Consider the following 11,624-nt stretch of genomic DNA (forward strand, 5'->3'; position numbering starts at 1 on the left):
TTACTATTAAAAACACACTTTAATAATAGAAACATTATATGATTGTAGGAAACAGATATAATGCAGCAGGGCAGCCTCAGGGGGAAGCAGCTGCTGCATGATGGAAGAAATGTGTTTGGAAAGTTACCATAAAATTAGGGCTGAAACTAATGATTATTCTGCAAATTGATTAATCTGTCGATTTTTTTTTTTTTCCGATGAATCGATCAATAATCAGATACACAAATGTTCCTAAAAGAAGATGTTTTTACTAAATGAAATCAGGTGAAACAGAAACTTTTCCTCTTTAGGACTTCTGGATGGAGAATATTGAAAGACAAAAACTTTTTTTTTAATCTTAAATGCAAAATGTTTACATATTTTTTACCATCTTGGTATAATTCCTGCTCTGTCGGCTAAAGGCACATTTTAGTGGCTCTATATTCCAGTTTATGATTAATCAATGACTAAATTAGTTGGTGATTATTTAAATAATCGATTAATATGATTAATTGTTTTATCCATAGATAAAATACATGAAATGGGCGACAGACTAACTACAGCCCAGATGTACAACTTGTATAGTGAAGTTAATATTTTAAATGCTCAGTGTCAGTTCCTCTTATAGTTCCAGTGCTCATTTAAATACATTTATTTACCGTCCCTTTAATGTATTATTTTGCATGATACAGAGAGAGCAGATTAGATAAAAAAATAAGAGTGGGTTTACTTCTGCACAATTCTATCTCTTCAAAGTAAAAAAACAGGATAAATCCACATCTAACAGACATATTTAGACTATATTTGGTTAAATAGGAACATATTTACCTTCTGTCTTAGGTGCTGGTTAGTTCAAATGCAAACCTTTTCAAAGTGTAAAAAAGTCCTAATTCCAGATTGATCAGAGCCAGTGATGCTTTAAACATTGATAAACAGCATCTAGTGCGTGTAGTGCTAATAAGATTTATATTAATGTAGCAGAAATGCTGCTGTTCTCTTTAAACAAAATAAGCCATGATTCTCAGATTAAGCATAAAAAAAGAGCATGAATATTTTTGCAAAGGACCAATGAAACTGAAGACCAATAGTGTCCCTACCAAAGTTCAAATCAAACCTACGCCCTTGGAACTAACTAACTCTTAAAGGTTCATGATGACACTTTATTTTCCAGCAAAGCAAATTTATTTACTGTTAAATAGTTATTATTTTACACAATAAAATTGTAAAAAAAACAAACAGAAAAGCACAATGGCAGCCTTTAAAAAACAAATTGCAGCTGGCTAGCTCAAGTGGTAAGTCCCCCATCCTACAAACAGGAAACCGTATCCCAGCTGGGAGGGAATGAGCTGCCAGTGTGGGTCCTTAGGAAAGACCCTTCATGCTGATGCCTGCTTTGGCAGCGGTGGAATGACCCTTAGCCCCTGGGCGCCACACAATGATCTCCAATGTGATGGGTTAAATGGACCAGGAGCAGCAGCAGGAGCAGCAGCCATGTCTCAGCCATCAGGCCTGATGTGACCAACAGGGAAGCCGTTGTGCTTCAGGCATCGATTTGGAAACATCACATCTCCTTCCAGGTCGCCTCCATTTGAACCTGCGCTTCTGTCTGCCACCAGCAGGGACAGTTTGCTCACATCTGGAGTGGATTTCCTCGCCACCAGAGGTTGCTGTCTGTTTGTGGGGCGGGTTTACTTTAGCATCCTACTGTCCAGACCTGGCCTCAGCAAATATCCTGCTACACGGCTGTACATCTGATTTTGGCATTTGACCAATTAGATGAGCCCTGAATGATAGATTACCTACTGGAAATTAAAGGAATAGTACACCCAAAACATGATTAGCCTTCATTTTCTACTCACCCCCATGCTGAACAACACTCTGGAGTACTTTTTTGATATCTCAAATGCATCTGGAGATCTGGGAGGCTTCTTGCTGTCTGCTGACATTCAAATAATGGAGGTCTATGGCGCCCGAGGCAGAAAGGTCCATAAAAGTCCACAAAAAACGTGTCAATATTCCTCCATACTGCTCGTCCAATGTATTCCAAGTGTCCTGAGTGGGTAGCATCCAGAATTTACTCGAAACAAAGTCATTTAGAATGTCTTTAGAGCATAAACAGTAGTGTATAGGATTTCCTGAAAGCGCGCGCCTGCGAGTTCATGACGCTACTGAAGCCGGCAGACCAAACCAGATGAAAGTGCGCATTCAGCGTCTGCTCTGCCGATAATGCAAGCGTAGAAGAAGAAATGTGCTGTTTACCTGTGCAAAGAAAGAAACAACGAAAGAAAAATGTCTGAGGACTTCAGTGTTGAGGAAGAGCATGAGTTCTTTGCCGAGCTGAATGCGCACTTTCATCTGGTTTGGTCTGCCGCGGTTTCCGTAGACTCAAGAACGCGCTTTCAGGAAATCCTATACACTACTGTTTATGCTCTAAAAACATTCTAAATGACTTCGTTTCGAGTAAATTCTGGACGCTACCCACTCAGGACACTTGGAATACATTGGACGAGCAGTATGGAGGAATATTGACACGTTTTTTGTGGACTTTTATGGACCTTTCTGCCTCGGGCGCCATAGACCTCCATTATTTGAATGTCAGCAGACAGCAAGAAGCCTCCCAGATCTCCAGATGCATTTGAGATATCAAAAAAGTACTCCAGAGTGTTGTTCAGCATGGGGGTGAGTAGAAAATGAAGGCTAATCATGTTTTGGGTGTAATATTCCTTTAAGCTGAAAAGAAAAAGTTAACAAGTCAAGAAAAAAAGGTAAAAAGCTAATTGAAAAGTTAAAAAGTAAAGTTGAAAATGATTTTTAGGTTTATAAACTTAAAAATGAAAGTGCCAGTATCAGCATTAATGCCTCTAAAGTTATGTTGGACCAAAAACTCTCAGAGTGTTTTTCATAAATTTCTTCTAAGAGCACTTTTGTTTTTTTTCTTTATATATTCGGGCAAGTTGGTGTTTCTTGTTATTACATTGACGTTCATTTTTTCCATCAAAACATCCAGATTGTTTTAATGTATCAAAGGTAATAAGGTCTGATCCCAATAACACTATTGGCTTTAAATTTGGATTTTCAAAGTATTGAGTATAAAGGGTTAATGCCTGATTTTATCGTCACCTTTAGAAGATGGATGCTCGCTTTAGGACGGCGCTTAGAAAGCTCCTTCCTGCCAGAATGACGTAACTCGTAGGCATCTGGCCTGAGATAAACTGTGGAGGTCTATCTCCTTCTGGGGTCACTGGTGGAGATCACACCCCAGCAGCCTGCAGGGAGCCACTGCTGCAGGTTGATAAGGTGGAAGGGTGGAGCTCAGCCTCCGACCGGTGGAGTCATGAGAGCAGGCTTTCTGTAGACATGCTAGAGACTGGAGGAGAAGAAAACCTGAAATACTTTTTATTTTCAGTAAAGTTTCTGGGATGATCATCATTTCAATATGTTGGAGATTCTCCAGTTCCTCTCTCCTGTGGAAAAGATGGAATAGATTTATATAAATCCATCATTTGAGCAAAAACTCATAATTTTATCTACATTTTATCCTCCGTGAGAAACAGGAATCAATGCTGGAAAATGTTTAGATTGTTTTTTTGTTTTGTTTGTTTTTTCTTCCAGATTATATTTGCAGGATTAGAAAAAAGTGTTTTTGTTCTGTCGGCGAAGCTGTGAATTCAGGATAAATCTGTTAAATAAAAATGTGTTTTACAGGATTTCTGCAGAGCAAAAAGGAAGTTTGTAGCCAGTTATCAGGCTCAGCACGTTCATCAGGGATCGGTGCTTCATCAAAGGCCTCCCAGGCCTGGATTTTTAAAAGTTTTATTCCATCTAATCTTAAAGTGTTACTCCAGCTTTATCACAAACACATAAAAAGGTTGCTTTACTGGAGGCATCCATGTTTGTCAAAGAACACTACTGCCACCTACTGGTTAGTGACATTGTCACGGTGCGGTATCGGCTGTTGATCAAGTCCCAGTGCTGTATCTGGTGTTTGTCACAACGCGCTATTATCCAAGTCATCTTGAAAACATTCTTCTTCCAAATGTTGGCTACATATTACGGGTTTTTTCTCTGGCCAGAAGTTCGATGGCAAATCCTCCCTCTTCAAGTTGGCGATCCAACGACCAACCCGTCCGTGGAGGATCAGGAATCAGAAAGGTGGAATAACTCTGTTTTTTCACTTTTACCCGATGTATTCCAGCATCCAGCTGCCATGCACGTGGGCATTGTCAGTTTCACTATAGCTCTGGTGAATTTCAATGGTGAAGTCCTCTGGAAATCTTCAATAATTGTTGTTGATTGCAGATGTGTCTAGTAGTTCCCATTGATTTAGCTTGGAAAGCGGGGAGAATGGCGCTAGGCTTACCGCACCGTGACGTCACTGCTGGAAGATGGCAGGAGGGAGGGGCTACTATTTGGGCAAAGATGGCCGCTCCCAGACTCTGTGATCGCCATGAAAATTATTGTTTTAATCTTTTTACTGATTAACGCTAAATTCATTAAATCACTGTGAATGTATTAGTTTTAGGAATACTGCAAAACAATCTAGAAATAAGTCAGAATGTCTTAAATTAAGTGTTTTTTCTTAATTTGAGTTAGTAAATAAGATTAATTGCCAATGGAATGAGGATTTTTACTCTTCAAATAAGGTAATTAGATAATATACACTGGAAATTAGACAAAGAAATAGTTTTTTTTCTTATTTTAAATGTAAATGGTCTTGTTCCATTTGCAAAGTTAGTGTTAGGGTTACCTCCTCAATTCATGAAAAAATGACTTATCTAGATTTAGATTTTTTTTCCAGTGTATAGGTAATGATCCATTGATTATTCCTTGCTTACTGGATTTTTCCTTTAATAAAGAAGCAGTAAAAATTTCATGTTAGACATGATTCTGCTCCCAGGCATCGGCAAGCAACCTAATTTTGAGGACGAAAGTAGCGAGGTGGTGCATGGCGCGTGTTTCTAAGTCGCTTGTGGAGAAATGTCGTGATTAACGAGGAAACAGGAAGCAATTCGTGTGGGATGGAAGAAGGAAATAGTGACAATGAAGAAGACTGGAAGAGAGTCGCGTCAAAAAATGAGAAAAATTAGATTAATGAAAATATAATGGTAGAAAAATTTTCCTTTAATAAGGTAGAGCAGTAAAGCTTCTGGCCTGAACAGTTTTTCCTGCATTACTTTTATTTTATACTTTAAGTAGTTTTAAAAATTTTACTTTTACTAGAATAAAAGCTGAAGTTGATCCTCTAACTTCTATAAAAGTGTTTTAATCAGTAGGATTTCTACTGGAGGAATAAACATGAATACTTTGGACGCCTCTGCTTGTTACACGTTCACAGTAAAATGTTTGCTTGCAGAACTCAAACATCGTCTGAGTTCCTCAGAATCAGGTTATCAATCAATACTATTGAAGGAAAATAGAGTTTAGACTTTTTATAAGATATTTTTTTTAATCTTTCCTGCATTGTTTTGTTGTTGATCCTCTAACTTCTACAAAAGTGTTTTTAAACAGCAGGATTTCTACTGGAGGAATAAACATGAATAGTTTAAAAAAAAAACTGATTAAAGGGAAGGGAAAAATCTAAAGTGGACAAAAAAAATTTTGTTTTTTTTGTTGGTTTTAATTAAGTTTTTACCTTAATCTAAATCATCAAACACATTTTACTTGTTTAGAAATGAACGCATTTTTTGAGATGAAGCCATTTTAAATTTAAAGAAATCTGCCTGATTTCAAATATTTAATTTAGACTAAACAGATCAATCATTACACTAAAAAAACTATCTAGAAATAAGTAAACATGTCTTAAGCAGGTAGCTAAAATGAATTGCCAAAAGAGTGAGTATTTTTACTCTTAACATAAGATAATTAGATAATAAAGATAAATACTTTTTTTTCTTATTTTAAATTAAATTTTCTTGTTCTTTTGGCAAAGTGCCTCACTAACCTGCTCAATTCAAGAAAAATTGACTTATTTTAAGAAACTGTGACTTATTTATATTTAGTTTTTTTGCAGTGTAGATCATCTCTACTCTGATCCAAATGTTGCTTTTTATTTTAATGATTTTAAAGAGAAATGCTCGTTTGAAAATAAACACGATTTCAGGTCAAAATTCGATAATCTGATTATTTTCTTCTTCTTCTTTAATAGAAATCATCTCCACTCTTTTTTCCCTTTGAACTGCAGAGATAGGATGCATTAACCAAAGCTGCAGACATTGAGAGCTGTTTGGACATAAAGGAGAGCAATGATGCAGCGTTGGGATGAACTGGAAAAGCAGCTCTGCACCATCAGCTAGCAGCTTAAAGCACACAGCGGAAAACTGGGGGCAACCTCAGTGACATACATGTGTGCACATTTCCTAATGAGCTGCAAACGTCTTCCTCTGCAGCCACGCAACGTGAGGTGTTGAGTATGAGGAACTCAAAGGCTGCAAAAGGGGAAATGAAATTGTTAGTGGCTCCAGAAGTAGAAACTGAAACCAGCAGGACTTTTCCAGGCTTCAGTCCCATCAGTGGGATCCAGGATGGGGAGAAAGCCTCCCTCATTCCCTCTCTTTCATTCTGGGGCTGTGAGTTGTGGTTCTCTGCATTGTTATCATTGCTGTCATCGCTAACAATGAAAAACAGTGTGTGTTCAGGGGGTGGGGGAGGAGCAGACACAGAACCACACAGGAAAAGAGGGAAAGAGCAGCCAGCTGTTGAGCGTCAGCAAAAAAAAGCGAGTAAAGAAGGAGAAAATGTTGGATTAGTTGGAGGATGCAGAGGGACTGAGGCTGCTAAGGACCTCCTGCTCTCCTTCTTCTCATAAAATAACTTTCCCTATTGTTGTTTTAGCTCCAAGTGAAGTTTGTGACATCTTAATAATGTCTTCTCCTCCCAGAGTCATTACCAGCTGCAAACTGCATGCAGATCAGAGCGCCTGGTTCCTCAGCTGCTCTTTAATGCAACATGTTTAAGTAATTATCAGTTGGTTGAGTCAAACAAGGCCGGCTGGCAGACAATCCACACCTCCAAATCAAAAGTTTCATGGCCGCACCCTTTCAGGCCTGCTGCGCTCGCCGCGTTCAGGCATGTTGAGCACACATGTGAAGATCCACTGATGAACAAATAATGACAACGTTCTGGGAGCACCATGTAAAACAAATACGCCACATTTCACTCTATTAACGTCATTAATCAGTGTCGCCTTTTGGCTTTAGCTTTATTTTTGTTCTGAAATATTGATTTCCCAAAGTGGATCTGAGCTGCATTCACAAGAGGAAGGAGATGCAAACTGAGATGCACAGATCTGTCCAAACAGATGGGGAACTTCTTAACTAGACTGCTTCTGCAGAAACATCAAACACTCCAGCAGCTTTGTGGGAGATTTCACCACAGAAGCCATTTTATAGGCTTCCTGGGCTAATTAGCAATTAGCTTTTAAAGAGTCGTTGTTAGCCTGCATGATGGTGTGTTTCATTCGCAATCAGAAGTCTGCATTTCTGGGCTGGAAATCAACCCCCAAGTGTCTCCACTGGTCACCAGTCTCACCAGTATCCTATTGCCCACATTAAGTGGAGAAAAGCTGTGGATGCCCAGAGAGAAGCCCATGCTCAACACTGAGGGGCCCAGGATTTGAACCAACAACCAACTGGTAGAGAAACAGAAGCAGCATGGGAACAGCTGCTTCAAACTGGGAAAAACTGAATAAATATTAAAATAGAGAATAAAATAAAGAGGTTAAAACTGAGGAGTGTTGGCCTAGTGGTTAGAGCAGAGCGCTGTGCTGTGAGAAGGTTGCAAGTATCCGGTTCGATCCCCACAGCATCCACTCTGGGTCCCTGAGCCAGACCCTTAACCCCACATTGCTCCTGAAGGGGATAGGTTAAATGCAGAGAGTTGCTGCGATACATTGTCGCCGATCTCACCGGATCTACGTCACTTTGAAGACACACCCCTCCGCCATAGGTTTAAAAAAAATAGCTTCCCATATTAGTGCGCTATTTTGCCGGTGGCCCTGTGCCGCTAAAGGCTAGACAAAAAGCGCTTCCAGCTGACGGCTTTGCTACATAGCAACTAAATCCTTCTGGAGAAGTCTGCACTCGCTGGACTGATTAAGACTGCCTTTTCCTGCGATTCAGAAGAAGTTGAACGCAGTGTTTTTATTCTTCCAGCAATTAAAACCGAGTGAACGCAGGGTTTCCTGAATCCAGCTGCAGCAGAGACATAAGAGCTAATCTAGCTCTGCTAACTGTCCAACAATGAGGGCATCGATTGCTGTTCACCAAAGGGGCCATTAAAAGCCGCCCGACCGTGACCACCTGAGACGGAGCAGCGCCAAAGAAGTGCTGCTCGAAGCCGCGGCTACGTGCTAACCACCGTAGCTAAAGGAAGACATCCCGTGTGCTACGGTGAGTTATAAAATTAACCCTTGCAAATCGCCTCTTTTTGTTGTATTGGATTGATCCAAATCTCTTTGAGTTTCTGTTGGATGAATGGACGAGACCGAAGGCGGGCCTGCAGAAACCGGACAGAGCTGAAGGCCTTCCCTCCACTGAACCTAAAACCGTAACTGCTCCTTCCCATCTGATGCTTAATAAGTGTTCTGATTGGGTGAACTATAGGTAGATAGATAGCATTGTTGGTGTTATTTGAAATAAGCTTTCTGATTCAACTGCTGATGGTTAAAGGTTTAACTGAATGCTAACGCTCACTACTAATAGCTAACTGCTACATCTTGAGCTAACCCTCTCTGTGTTTCAGTTGGACCCGACCAGAACCAGAACACCTGGCGCCAGCTAAGCTAAGGGGTCTTTCAATCTCATCATAGTTTAATGCTTTCCTGAGTCATTATTCATTTTCCATCATAAACTGAATGAAATTTCACTGTTTTGACTGCAGTTAACATCTCTGTGACAGAGTTTATTTACATTTTATCTGCTGCTATTATAAAGGACACATCTAAATGAATTAAGGCTTAAAACTTCGAACATCACAGACTTTGAATGGACTCTTAAACCCCTCTTCCCCTTTTATTTCTTTAGTTTTGCTTATTTTCAGTAGTGTTTGGTGTTTTGCTTAGTTATCAGATATAATACTGTGTGATTGTATCTAATAAAGGTACCACTGTATTTTAACCTGTTGTCTTTTGTGTTCAATTTACACAGTGAACGATTTATCACTCAGGTTGGATTCACTCTTCTTTCAGTAGCATCTGAATGAACAGAGACACATTTATTTGGTTGGTGATTAATAACGTTGCTAAGAGCCACAGCCGGAATTACTAAATTGGTGAAAGACAACCTGATTTTTAACAGCTGTATTCAGGAGTCTAACCCTTTTAGGAAAGGTCAGTAAGCAAATTAGTTATAATCATACAACAGTTAATAAATAACTAGCTTTACAACTGATTTGAATGACCTATTAATTAACTAACTCCCTGCAGTTATTTAATATATTCAAAATCTTCTGGTAAGCTAAGTGGCACATCAGAGTTCATTTCTCCATTGTGAGATCAATAAAGTTAAATTTCTTTTATTTTTCTATCATTTCTAATAAACTTAAAGGTTATGTCATCGAGATTAAATCATATGTACAGTATATATAAATTATCCATAAGCAAGTAGTTGAGCAGAACTCTGACCACTAGAGGGAGCTCAGCAGGGCTGATTTGCTGGGCTGCTGCTGATTGGCTGCTCTGCTCATTGGCTGCGCTGCTGATTGACTGCACTGCTGATTGGCAGCCCTGCTGATTGGCTGCGCTGCTGATTGGCTGCACTGCTGATTGGCTGCACTGCTGATTGGCTGCGCTGCTGATTGGCTGCGCTGCTGATTGGCCATGCTGCTGATCATATTTGGATGCTTAATGAGCTCAGTGATCATCAGACCTGCTGCTGGTTCTATTCTGACTCAGATGTCCGCTTCTTTATGCTGCTGATGCTCCTTGTTTTGTCCCGTTTGCCTCCTTTCTTTAGGCTCAGGTTGATTTCTTTGCTGCTTCTCTTGGTTCTTCTGTAAACCTGAAAGCAAACTGGATGTTATCAGGATGTTAACAAAGGCCTTCAGGTCATAACCCTTGTGTGCTAACAGCCCTCTGAAGTTTAGCATTAACTCTGTAAACTTGGACGCTTAGACTTGTTCTTTCCAGGCATCTCCAGCAACACTAAACTTTCTGCAGTTCTGCACCTGAAGAATAACTGTGGAAAAGATGCAGTTCAGGAATGAATCACTGCCCCACCGTGACGCCCTTCTATAAGCAGGATGGAACCAGCTGAATCTGCCCTGAAAGGAAGTCTAACTTCATCAGTCCTTATATGCAGAAGCTACCTGGAACCAGACCTCACCAAGATCAAAAGGCTTCAGCTGGTTTCTGTTAAGATGGAGTCAGTTAGGTTTAGTCTAGTTCAGTTAGGTTTAGTCTCGTTAAGTTCAGTTTAGTCTAGTTCAGTTAGGTTTAGTCTAGTGCAGTTAGGTTTAGTCNCCTGGAACCAGACCTCACCAAGATCAAAAGGCTTCAGCTGGTTTCTGTTAAGATGGAGTCAGTTAGGTTTAGTCTAGTTCAGTTAGGTTTAGTCTAGTTCAGTTAGCTTTAGTCTAGTTCAGTTAGGTTTAGTCTAGTTCAGTTATGTTTAATCCAGTTCAGTTAGGTTTAGTCTAGTTAAGTTCAGTTTAGTCTAGTTCAGTTCGGTTTAGTCTAGTTAAGTTCAGTTTAGTCTAGTTCAGTTAGGTTAAGTCTAGTTCAGTTTGGTTAAGTCTAGTTCAGTTCGGTTAAGTCTAGTTCAGTTTGGTTTAGTCTAGTTCAGTTTGGTTTAATCCAGTTCAATTAGGTTTAAATTTTCTTTTGGATACACTGTGTACACAACATGACAATAAAGTTGTCTCAGTCTAGATCTCCAAGTTATTTTCAAATAACCGTGATGAGATAAATCAGCTTCAATGACTGTCTGAAACCGTAGTTCACCGCAGATTTACGCCAGAAAGTGCACATGTGCAGAAACAGATAGCGAAGTTTGAAATTGAGGCTGCCTTTAAGAAATAATGACTGATGCAGAAATATTGAGAAATAAGAGCCTCTCTACAGATTAAATCATTGAGATCAGGAATAATATGTTTCAGTGGTTGGAATAAGTGCATCATTCAAAGGAAAACCTCCCAGAAGCTCATCGAGGCGTTAACAGGAAACAAAGACTGGATGAGAAAGTTTATTAAAGTTTACAAAACACATGAGGAGGAGAATGAGGCAGAGACACCAAGAAACAAGCAAGAAAAAAAGGTAGTGGAGGATTTTACACTGTATTATTAGAAGTAAACTCAACATACATCTGAGCAAGGAGAAAAAAACTGAAAAACATTAATGTGGCACAAAAGGAAAAGAAATGACATGATTTAAACGAGCAGACGCATGTCTCACCTCTATTTACTGGTTTTATGTATTTTTTATAAAGATAAAAGACAAACAGATAAAAGAGATTATTGTGACACGAATAATGATCATACTGGGTTAAATAAAACATTATTTTTATTAAGGAAAAGTGAAAGATGAGTTTATAGAATGCAAAGTAATAGAAACTGTAGAAAATATATTACTAAATTGTAGGAAATATGATGAAGATGATGTTATAAAGTATCTTAAGAATATAGGATTTAGAATTTATATATATATATATATA

Source organism: Cyprinodon variegatus, unplaced genomic scaffold, assembly GCF_000732505.1.
Source record: "Cyprinodon variegatus isolate N-32 unplaced genomic scaffold, C_variegatus-1.0 Scaffold823, whole genome shotgun sequence".
Lineage (NCBI taxonomy): Eukaryota > Metazoa > Chordata > Actinopteri > Cyprinodontiformes > Cyprinodontidae > Cyprinodon > Cyprinodon variegatus.